Below are 10,873 nucleotides of genomic sequence, written 5' to 3'. Positions count from 1 at the left end.
ACAATCCAAAGCAAGTAGAGAGTAGATAAAGGTATCACTCAAATCGACTTCTACTAGGGTACCCTCATGTGTGTACTCACTACTAGTTTCCCAACCATCACTATGAGTACTCTCAACAATAAAGTCACACAAAGTAGAAGAAGGAGTAGTTTCCAAGACCACACATTCCTTGCCCTTAAGAGTACTCTCATCTTCCAACAAGAGATTTCCATCTTTAGGAGGAAGGTTGTCACACCATAGTGGGTTAGTATATAGCCTATAGCCTCCAAGGCAATCTATACCATCATCTTCACCACTAGGCTCCGTAGGAGTGTTTATATAATCTTCAAACAAGACATTATACCTAAAGAGTGCATATCCAACCCACGGACAGATTTGAAACAAGCAAGTTTCTTACTCTCTAAAAGATCAATATCGAGTTTCAAGGAGGTTTCAAGCACAAGATTACCCTAAGAAGAGCTCTCGGGCTTACTCCTATTTCCTTGACCAACATTTTCAAATTCTTCACTCACTTGAGATTCATTAATCACATCACATATAACCTCAAGTGGTGGGCAACTTTTACACACAAGTTGGTCAACACAATTTTCACACGGCGATGTACTTCCATTCAACATAATAGCTTCAACACTAGGTAGACACAAATCAAACTTACAAGAAGAGTCAATTCGGTCATCTATAGGATCAACTAGTGTATCCACTCGCATAATATGTTCATTATCCACAAATGGCAAAGAATCAATATACTCACATGTAGGTAAGCTACTACTCACACTCAACGGCTTATTAGCCACACGATTATCATTCACATGCACAAAAGTGTAAGAGTTAGCTATTTTACCTTTAAGTTCATTAGTATGTTCATATTTACCTTGGTGTGAAGGTCCTTCAAGAACTTGGGCAGCAACTTCCTTTGGGAAGCTCTTATCGCAAGTTGTTTGGATAAGAGGAATTGAATTTTGAGGGAAAAGCTTAGGTAACAATTGGTGCATAATTTCAATGTGCCGTTGCATACCTTTAAAATCATCATTGATTCGATCACACGTGGCCTTGAAATTATGGGCAGCCATGGTACCTAACCAAAGAAAAAAGACAACATCAAACAAAAGAAAGAAAACAAGATTAGTAGTAAAAGCTCTTCACCAACACTCATAGACACTCACTTTTGTGATCCTCATAATTGGAGTGGCGAATATTGAAAGTTGCTTATACTCCTATAGTCAACAAGATGTCAATTCTACTTAGCGACCGGAATAGATTCTTGTTTGATGAATCAAAACACAAAACAAAAAATTCTACTTACGAACTTGAAAGAAAAAGTTACGATGAATTAAAAATGAGAAAAGCACACGAATAATGAAGACATGACAAAAATGGATTCAAAAACTAATTCACAATCTAGTAGGTGATTACTAGTTGCTAATTAGTACTAGAATCAAGAAATGAAACTAACGAAACAAAGAAAAGAAACTTTAAAATTTGAAATTTGAGCTTCAAGGTTTTTTTTAACGTTGATGATGTGGCATTTAGATGACGTGTCAGTTTGGTGACATGGCAATTTGGTGACATGGCAGTTTGCAATTTGGATTGGTCAAATTTTTAATTTGGGAGAGAGAAAAATCAGCTAAAGGAGGGAAAGCACAAGACTTAGAGCTTTTTTCAAAATTCAAAAGACTTTGACTTTCCTTGCACCTTTTTGGCAAGACATCTTTTTGAAAGCCTTTGTCTCATTTCCTCTTTTGTTTGTCTTGGTATGTGCCCTTACTCTCTTTTGGGAATGAGTCTTTTTGAAAGTCCTATTGTCCCCTTTCATTTTTTGTATGTTCTTTGGGATATGTTTCAGGACTAACAAAAGACTACACTCTTTTCTCCACTCTTTAAGATCAAACCACACCTATTGAATGTTCTTGTTCAACAATAAATGATAAACATGAAGAATAACAAGAACACTCAAAAGATTGAAACTAAACCAAATGAACTCCAAATTGAATGATTTTGGATTCCTTTTGCTCACGTTAAACTCCATAACACGACCATGCATTTTTCAAGACAAAATATCAACAACAACCCTTCCAATTTCGATCTTCACCTTACTAGTTTCTTCAACCTTAAACTCAACAATGGTGAACAACTCAAAACCACCCGGATTAAGCTCAAATTCAAGATCTAGACTCACTTACTGTGAGGAAACAAGAACCTAACACTACAAACAAACAAAACACACTAAAATCTCCTAAATCTAAGTCTCAAATTTTAGCTCAAACACAAAAACGGGATAGATTTTTTTTTTTGAGATTTTTGGTTTTTCAACACTTTTTTTTTATTTTTCAACTAACAAGCCCAAGATTGATTTTGTTGGAACAAAATCAGTCCTTGATTTGATACCAAATGATACAAAAACAGCCCACCAAGATGCCAAAACAGTCCACAAAATGTGAGAAGAACAAGAAACACAAAGGGATACAAGATGACAAACACAAAAGTACATGGATTTGCAAAATAATGAAAGGATAGATAGTGAGACCAAGATTATTACAAGATTAAGAACCAAGTGTATTTCAACCCTAACTCTAATAAATGTAATAATAAAAACCACACTCTTACGGTGAACGCCAAGAAAATCAACTCACCTTAAGATCTACCGTTTCCAAGAAAAGCTCAATATTGGCTTTCCAAGCCCTATACTAAGGATGAATTTTACAAGCCCTAACTAATACTACACTAAGGTGGTCTACTCTCAAGAGAGAGGATTTCCAAGGGTTTCGTACATTCATCATTCAAAAACTAGTAAGAAAAGACCAAAAAGAGACTATATATAGCATAGCTTATTACATGGCAAAATGACCAAGACACCCTCAATGACCAAAGGATGGCCTTGGTGTGTTGGAAAACACTATGAATTGTCCAAAATACCCTTAAGGCTAAGTGACCAAAATTCCCTTAATGAAGGGAGGCAAAACTGTGAACCAACAAAGTGTGGTCCAACCCAAGAGTCCTCAAGTCTTCAAGGGTCCAAGAAATCTTCCACACTCAGGTTTGTCCAATGGCATGCTTATAACGACCCCTCTAAGCATGATCTCGTGCCCTTCATACGACCAAATCTTGATTCTTCACGTAGTGACTTTGAAGGATATCATCGAAAGCTAAGGCGGCCATTTCACTTGTATCAGTGGCTCAGCTGCAAAATCTGAATAAGTTGCATCAAAATGCTTCCAAGCCTCTCCATTATATGGATAACATTTTCAAGTCACTAATTCACTTCTTAAGTGACCACACTTTACTAAATTCAAAACACAAGTTCACATTTCAAGTACCTACACTTAAACATTTTCAAGTCGCTAATTCACTTCTCAAGTGACCATGTACTTTACTAAATTCAAAACAAAAATTTACCTTTCAAGTACCTACACTTAAACATTTCAAGTCACTAATTCACTTCACAAGTTACCAAACTAAACAAAATTTAAAACACAAATACACACTTTAAGTACCTATACTTAAACATTTTCAAGTCCCTAATTCGCTTATCAAGTCACTACACTTAATCACTTTCAAGTAACTGATTCATTTATAGTATAAGTAAAGCAGTTGAACAAGTTTAATAAAGCAAGTAAGTAGAGGCGTCGCATGTCCCTCTCACACCATTTAATCATCACAAAATTCTTGTGGCTTTCAAAGCTTTCTACAGCGAATAATTCCACCTTAACACTACATTTAAAGAGTTCATTATAAGAAAATAGGGAGGAATCAACTTACCGTTGCTTGGCCTAAATTAAAGACAAAGAGACAAGCGGTCACTGAAAAATAACAAAGAAATCCATTTTTGAATTCGAATTCTGTCAAAAAGCAACACTATGTCAGTAATGTAAGCCATGGATGACAATAGACTCTTAAAAGGAAACGGTTCACAAAAACTCTGTAAATAATATCACATTTCAGCATTCACAACTAAATATATTTGAGTTAAGTACATTTTCTTCTTTAGAACTATAATTTTCTTAATTATGCCCAATTAGTATCACATATGCAAATTAGGGTAAAAAAAAGTTAGAAGTGAATGTAATTATAGTACAAAAATTGAGGGGTAAATTTTAATTCAAAATTCTGGTGAATTTACTGTGCATCAGAAAAATAAAGAAAAGGGTCAATTTATGTACAGTGTTTGAAGGTCAGTGTAGTTTTTTGGTGAATTTTGCTGACCTAACAATTTTTGGTGAGCTGAGGCTGGTGAACAAAAGTTTCATTAATGGAATGGTGGAATTATAGTCGCTGACAGTGCTGTTGGGTTGGTGAGCTGAGGCCGGTGTCGTGGCTGAGACGATAATGTCGTTGTCGTTGCAAGGTTACTGCGGTTATTGTTGTTGTCGGTGGGTGACTTGCTATCGTCAATGGCTGAGATATTGTTGTTGCCGATGGGATTGGAATTATGAGCTTAGGGTGGGTAGTTGTGAGGGTGGGTCGGTGAGATTAGGGTAATTAGAAAGGAATTTTGGAATTGGGTCGGGTCGGGTCAATAATTGGGTATTACAAAATTATTGACAAAATCAATTATAAGTGCTCGATTTATTTTTAAAAAAATTAATATCAAATAATTTAATGAAATATATATATATATATATCAGATAATTAGTTATTTTATCATCACATTAACACGAGTAGTATATTTCCTCGATCGTATAATAATATCAATGCATTTCGTAAATTAGGATGAATTTTTGATTAATTAGCTTTTAAATACAATATTATATATATACCTCGTAATACAACGTGTTAATCAATTGGATTATTAGATAATTAGATTTAGTTTTCTAGCTTTTGATTACAGTATACGTCACTACACGAGACATACAGATATATATATATATATTCAATTGGCTATCATGCTTCCAAATACGTACTATATACATCGATCACATACACGATTTTATTATCCCATAATATACATCGATTAGTTTATCTTATGTTATTATACCTTCAACAGTATTCTATAAATCACCTTGATCGATCGATCGCATGATATCAGTATATATATATATATATATATATATATATATATATATATATATATATATACAAAATGATACAAGACTAACTAGGGAACACGAAAATCACACATCAAACAGTCCACAAATTCACTAGGAACCGAGAACCAAATGGTGACCACACGCGGATTCAAGAACAACACAAAAATATGAGATATATGGGTGTTTTAAACACAAAATCAGCTAACCCAAACTAAGATTACCAACACAATAAGATGAACAAGAGGAGAAACAACACTATGAATAACAACAACAATACAAACAGCTTCACAATAACAAAATACCAACATTACAAGATTACAAGAAAGTAAATGATAGAAAGTGAGACATACACTACTATAATGACTAAGAACCAAAGTGTATATTAAATACTAAGACCATTAATGAAGATAGTAGCAACACCTACACTCTACAAAGGACACAAGAGGTACTCCAATTCCATCAAGCACCCTACGATCCAAGCAAGCAAACAACAAAAGAGAATCCACCCTTTTGATGAACCTAGTTTCGGCCAAGTCTCTAGTGAGAAAGAACTTGAGTGTTTCAAGTGTGTTATACAATATTCAACATTTAAAAAGCCTCTTGTTCATCTTATTGTTGATACGGGAATAATCACGGATATGGACTTATGGGAGTGCATGTTGGATCCGAGACTTGGTGTGTGCAATTGAAATGCAAAAGGGGACCTAAATGCACTAAAAATCAGCCAGCATACTACAGTTGATGGTCACCTAAGTCTCTAAGGGGCCTTTTGGTCTTTTTGTATTTTATTTGTAACCTAGTATAAATAAAACATTGTAGGGCTTTTAGACTTAGCTTTTGGATATTATTGTAAGTCTTGTAAGACTTGAAGCACCATAGTTAGGGCTTGGAAAATACACCAACCAAAACTAGGACATGAGCGAGTGTGGAATCACTTGTGAATGTGTATTGCTTGGAAACGTTGGTACTTAAGAGGTGGATTCCGATCTTGTGTCTTCATAAGGGTATCGTGTTGCTATTGTAAGTCCTAGGGGTCCTTAGATTTAATACATCTTTGGGTTCCTAATCTTGTAATAGTATATGTCTCACTTTTTATCTTTACATTTCATGTCTTAGTTTGTGTTGTCTAGTGAACCCATTGGTTCTTGTTGCGTCTTATAATCTTGTAACGTTGGATTGTTGTTATTCTAGTGTTGTTCTTCTTATTATAATGTTGTTTATTCCTTATTGTTATTAGTCATTTAAACCTTGTTTCTTGTTGTTGTTGGAGCCGAGAATTGTATTTGTGTTGCTCTCGGGTTTTCCTTTATTTGTGGACTATTTTTTGGCTTGTTTGTTATACTATCCAAGTTTGTATCGTATCATTTGGTATTAAAACCATCTTTGATTTTTTTCTAACAATATCAATATTGGGCTTTAGATTTGAAAAAAAATTTAAAAAAAAATTGTTAAAATTTTTTTTTGAAAATTCTAGAGAAAAAATCAAATCTTTCCATTTTTTTGTTCTTGGCCGAAAGATGTTGTTCTTGTGGTGTTGTCTTGTCCGAGATTTGTACTAGATCTAGTAGATTTTTGTTTTTCTAGTGTGTTTCTTGTGTTGGTTTCTTTCTCACTAACATAAAAGGTCTCTAGATCTAAAATTGAGCTTATAATATTGACCTTGTTGTTGTGAACTTGAAGTGATCGTGTGTTGTGATTTGAAGTTGGCCGCGTGTTATGCCTTATTGTTGAAGATTGAAGGATGTTTTTGGAGTGTTATTGATGTGTTATTGGAAGGTTTTTGTTGTGTTCATATTGTTCTTCATCTCTTCTCATACGTAAACCAACAAAAAGTGCAAATATATTCAAAAGGAGTGAAGATCAAAGTTGTAAAGTGTGTTTGTAAGAAGACTTGAGCCATCACTTCCTAGAATTGCCATCACTCACCAACTAGTCAATCACATCTCAACCACTTTCCACAAAACAAGGGTCCAAGAGTATCATATGTTCTTAGGTTCTTAAGATTATACCAACCAAGGTCTAACTATCTATTCATTTTATTTATGTTGTAATCATTTGTTTGTGTTCTTGTAATCCAAACCCGTGACTTGTTGTTGCTGTTCTTCATCTTGATATTGTTAACATAGTTTGTTGTGGGATTTTTCAGGTGTTAAACACCACAATACATTGTGTTTTTGTTGTTGTTTGTTGAATCCGAGAGGGGTCATCCAAAGGGTCCACAGTTTTCTTGACTAGTGGACTGTTTTGGGTGTTTGTTTTGTGTTTCTGTTGTCATTCTTGTATGTATGTATATATATATATATATCGACTATCAAGTTCTAAATACGTACTAAATACATCACATTCATACACGAGTATATTACCCGGCTCCGTAATATAATGCGACGTATTTCATATACATACTTTGATGAGTTATCAATTAATTTGATTAGCTTACATTAATATAACTTCAACGTACAGTATATTATTACTTCGATCGTTTCAAATCAAGGTATTCAATATGTTTGGATAGATTATGCTAGTTTTTTACTACATCGTTCATCGATCACTACATCATATATATATATATATATATATATATATCAACTCTTCAATACGTACTCTATACATCACATCCACAAGTATATTACCTCATAATACAACACATTCATTTTATTCCGATTAATTATCGATTATATATATATGTTCGTTACATTATTATAACTTCAATAGTAGCATAAGATTATTCATTATACAGAGATTATGTTTAACATAATTTAACGTATATACAATGGAAAATATTTATTTTATATATTGAAACATAAGTAAAAGATAAAGATTATGTTTAACGTAATTTATTTATTTTATTTGATATATTTCTTAGTATTTTTTTTATAAAATCTAAGTTTAATTGATTTTTTTAATAGAAAACCGACCACAAGTGGTTGTTTTTATATAAATATTTTTGTTTATTTTTAAATAAAACCGACCACAAGTGGTCTCAATTTATTTTTCCATCAAAAAACGACCACTAGTGGTCGGTTTCTTAAATAATTTTCTTTTTTTTTTTTAATTTCAAAAGCGACCACAAGTGGTCGCTTTATAAAATATTTTTAATTTAATTTTGAAAATAAAAGTGATCACAAGTGGTCTCTTTTTAAAAATAGTTTTTAATTAAATTTTTGTGGTTGTTTATTTAAGTTTTTTTCTTTTTTTTAATAAAAAACCGACCACAAGTGATCGCTTTTATATAAATATTTTGTTTATTTAAAAAAAAGGCCAAAAGTGGTCTCAATTTATTTTTTCATTTTTTATCAAAAAGAGACTACTGGTGGTCGGTTTCTTAAATAATTTTCTTTTTTATTTTTTTTAATTCCAAAATCGACCACAAGTGGTCGCTTTATAAAATATTTTTAATTTAATTTTGAAAATAAAAGCTACCAAAAGTGGTCGATTTTTATAAATTAATTTTGTGATCGCTTTTCTAAAATTATTTTCTGGTGGAGTTTTTAAAAATCAAAAAGCGATCACAAGAGGTCGTTTTTTAAATTTTATTTTATTAAATAAATAATTGAAATTATTACTTTGGAAATTTAAAATATAAAAGCGACCACATGTTGTCGCTTTTTTGTATATATATATTTTTTATAAAATAATTAAAAAACCGACCACATGTGGTCGCTTTTATTGCGACCACAAGCTATGGTCGGAAAAACTATTTAATTTAGTAGTGATGGTAGGTAAATATTGTTATTGATGGTGATTAACATAATCAAAGGTTTTATAGGAAATGATTGCAAGTATGCATGATGCTTTTTTTTATATATAACTGAGGTAAAATAATTAAAAAAAAAAACACAAAAAAAAAAATATAAATAGCATTCTTTGATTCTTAGGCATGCTACATCATCAACCCTTAATTTCTCCTTTATCTATCTATCTATCTATATATATATATATATATATATATATATATATATATATATATATATTAATTTCTTAACTTGTATGAGAAGTTAATAGTGGATAATTAATGGAAAATTAATCAACGGGGGGAGTACTTACAAAATGTTATAAAAAGCATATCAAACAAAAAATTTAAACTCATGGTGAGTTGTATCTGTTGGGTTCAATACGTATGAAAAAGGTGTGAATGAAAAATGGAGGGACATAATCTTTGAGGAAAAGACATATTATTTTGGAAAAGGAGTGACTATTCAGATAGTTGTGTCTGTTCAGAAAAAGACACAATGTTTTGAATGAACAGAGATGACTCTTCCAAAGGATACACCTTTTCAGATAAACCATTGCCATCTTTAGGAAGGGGCACTTGATGGCTATATAAACCTGCATTTATCCACAGGTTTATGAATGAAAAATTTTCTGAAATAAAAACTCTTCTTGTCTTCAAAACATTCTTTGTGATCAATCAAATCGTTGAGTGAGTTCGACGAATCTAATTATTTGAGGTACCACTATAGTTGGATTGAAAGTCATTTTATCCTGAGAGGAAGATACCAAAATCTCGGGTCCAGTGAATAAAATTATTCCTTAAGGACACTCCGTGAAGTCGGGGGACTTGGCTTTATATTTTTGTTTCATCTTAATTTCTGCAAAAATAAAACACACTTCTTAGAAAAATCACTTTGTCTTGTGTTGAAGGTGTTTTTGTATTTCATAGTGTTCTTGTTTTAAACTTGAACTAGTGTTGAAGTTGTTGTGCCTAAATACAGATTCTTGTACCCGAAAACACCATAAAATAACAATCTTAAGGAATAAATCTTGCAGAATCTGTATTGCTTGTTTTTAGAGATTAAACCTTTAAGTTTTCTACTCCGTTTGAACTTAACTAGCGGTTTGAAGACATAAAATCTTCATCACAAGTTAAAGATCATTCGGTTGATGATTGAAAGTCATAAAAACTTAATCGTTAACTAGAAACAAGAAGAAGAGTTTAAAGTTCCTTAACTTTATAAATAGTATTCTAAAAATACTAAACTTTATTGTCTTGTGGTGACAGAAAAAATGACTAACGAAAGACAAATGCAAGATGTGGCTACGACTATGGGGGCAACTAGTATTGCCTCAATAAGTCAAACAAATACTCCACAACCAATGGCGCCTGCGGAGAAGCCCAGAAAATTTACGGGCATAGACTTTAAGTGATGGCAGCAAAAAATGTTCTTTTTCCTCACCACTCTATGCCTTCAAAGGTTCACTAGTGAGGATGCTCCTGAGGTGCCCGAGGGAACCTCGAACAAAGAGCATTTCATGATTATAGAGGCTTGGAAGCACTCAGACTTCCTTTGCAGGAATTATATCTTGAGTAGTGTCCAAGACGATCTCTATAATATTTACAGTGGAACTAAGACATCGAAGGAATTGTGGGGGGCACTAGAACGAAAATATATGACAGAGGATGTAGGAATTAATAAATTCTTTGTTGCAAGGTTCCTGGACTTTAAAATAATAAATAGCAAATCGGTTGTCTCTCAAGTGCAGGAATTGCAAGTAATCATCCACGATCTCCTAGCGGAAGGTATATCTTTGAAAAATACCTTAGTTGAACAAATTGAAAATGTTCTAAGTACTCACATAAACTATTTTGTAGGTTTGATTGTGAATGATGCATTTCAAGTAGCAGTGATAATTAAGAAGCTACCACCTATGTGGAAAGACTTCAAAAATTACTTGAAGCACAAACGCAAGGAGATGACTATCGAAGATCTTATTGTTTGACTGCATATTGAAGAGGATTATAAAGCTGCTGAGAGAAGGTCAAAAGGGAATTCTACAATTAATGGATCACATATTGTAGAAGATAACCAAAACAATTCTAAGAAAAGGAAGAAAGTTGAACAAAGAAGCAA

Source organism: Capsicum annuum, chromosome 3 (genome assembly GCF_002878395.1).
Source record: "Capsicum annuum cultivar UCD-10X-F1 chromosome 3, UCD10Xv1.1, whole genome shotgun sequence".
In the NCBI taxonomy this organism is placed as follows: Eukaryota; Viridiplantae; Streptophyta; class Magnoliopsida; order Solanales; family Solanaceae; genus Capsicum; species Capsicum annuum.
This window is presented reverse-complemented; position numbering follows the sequence as displayed.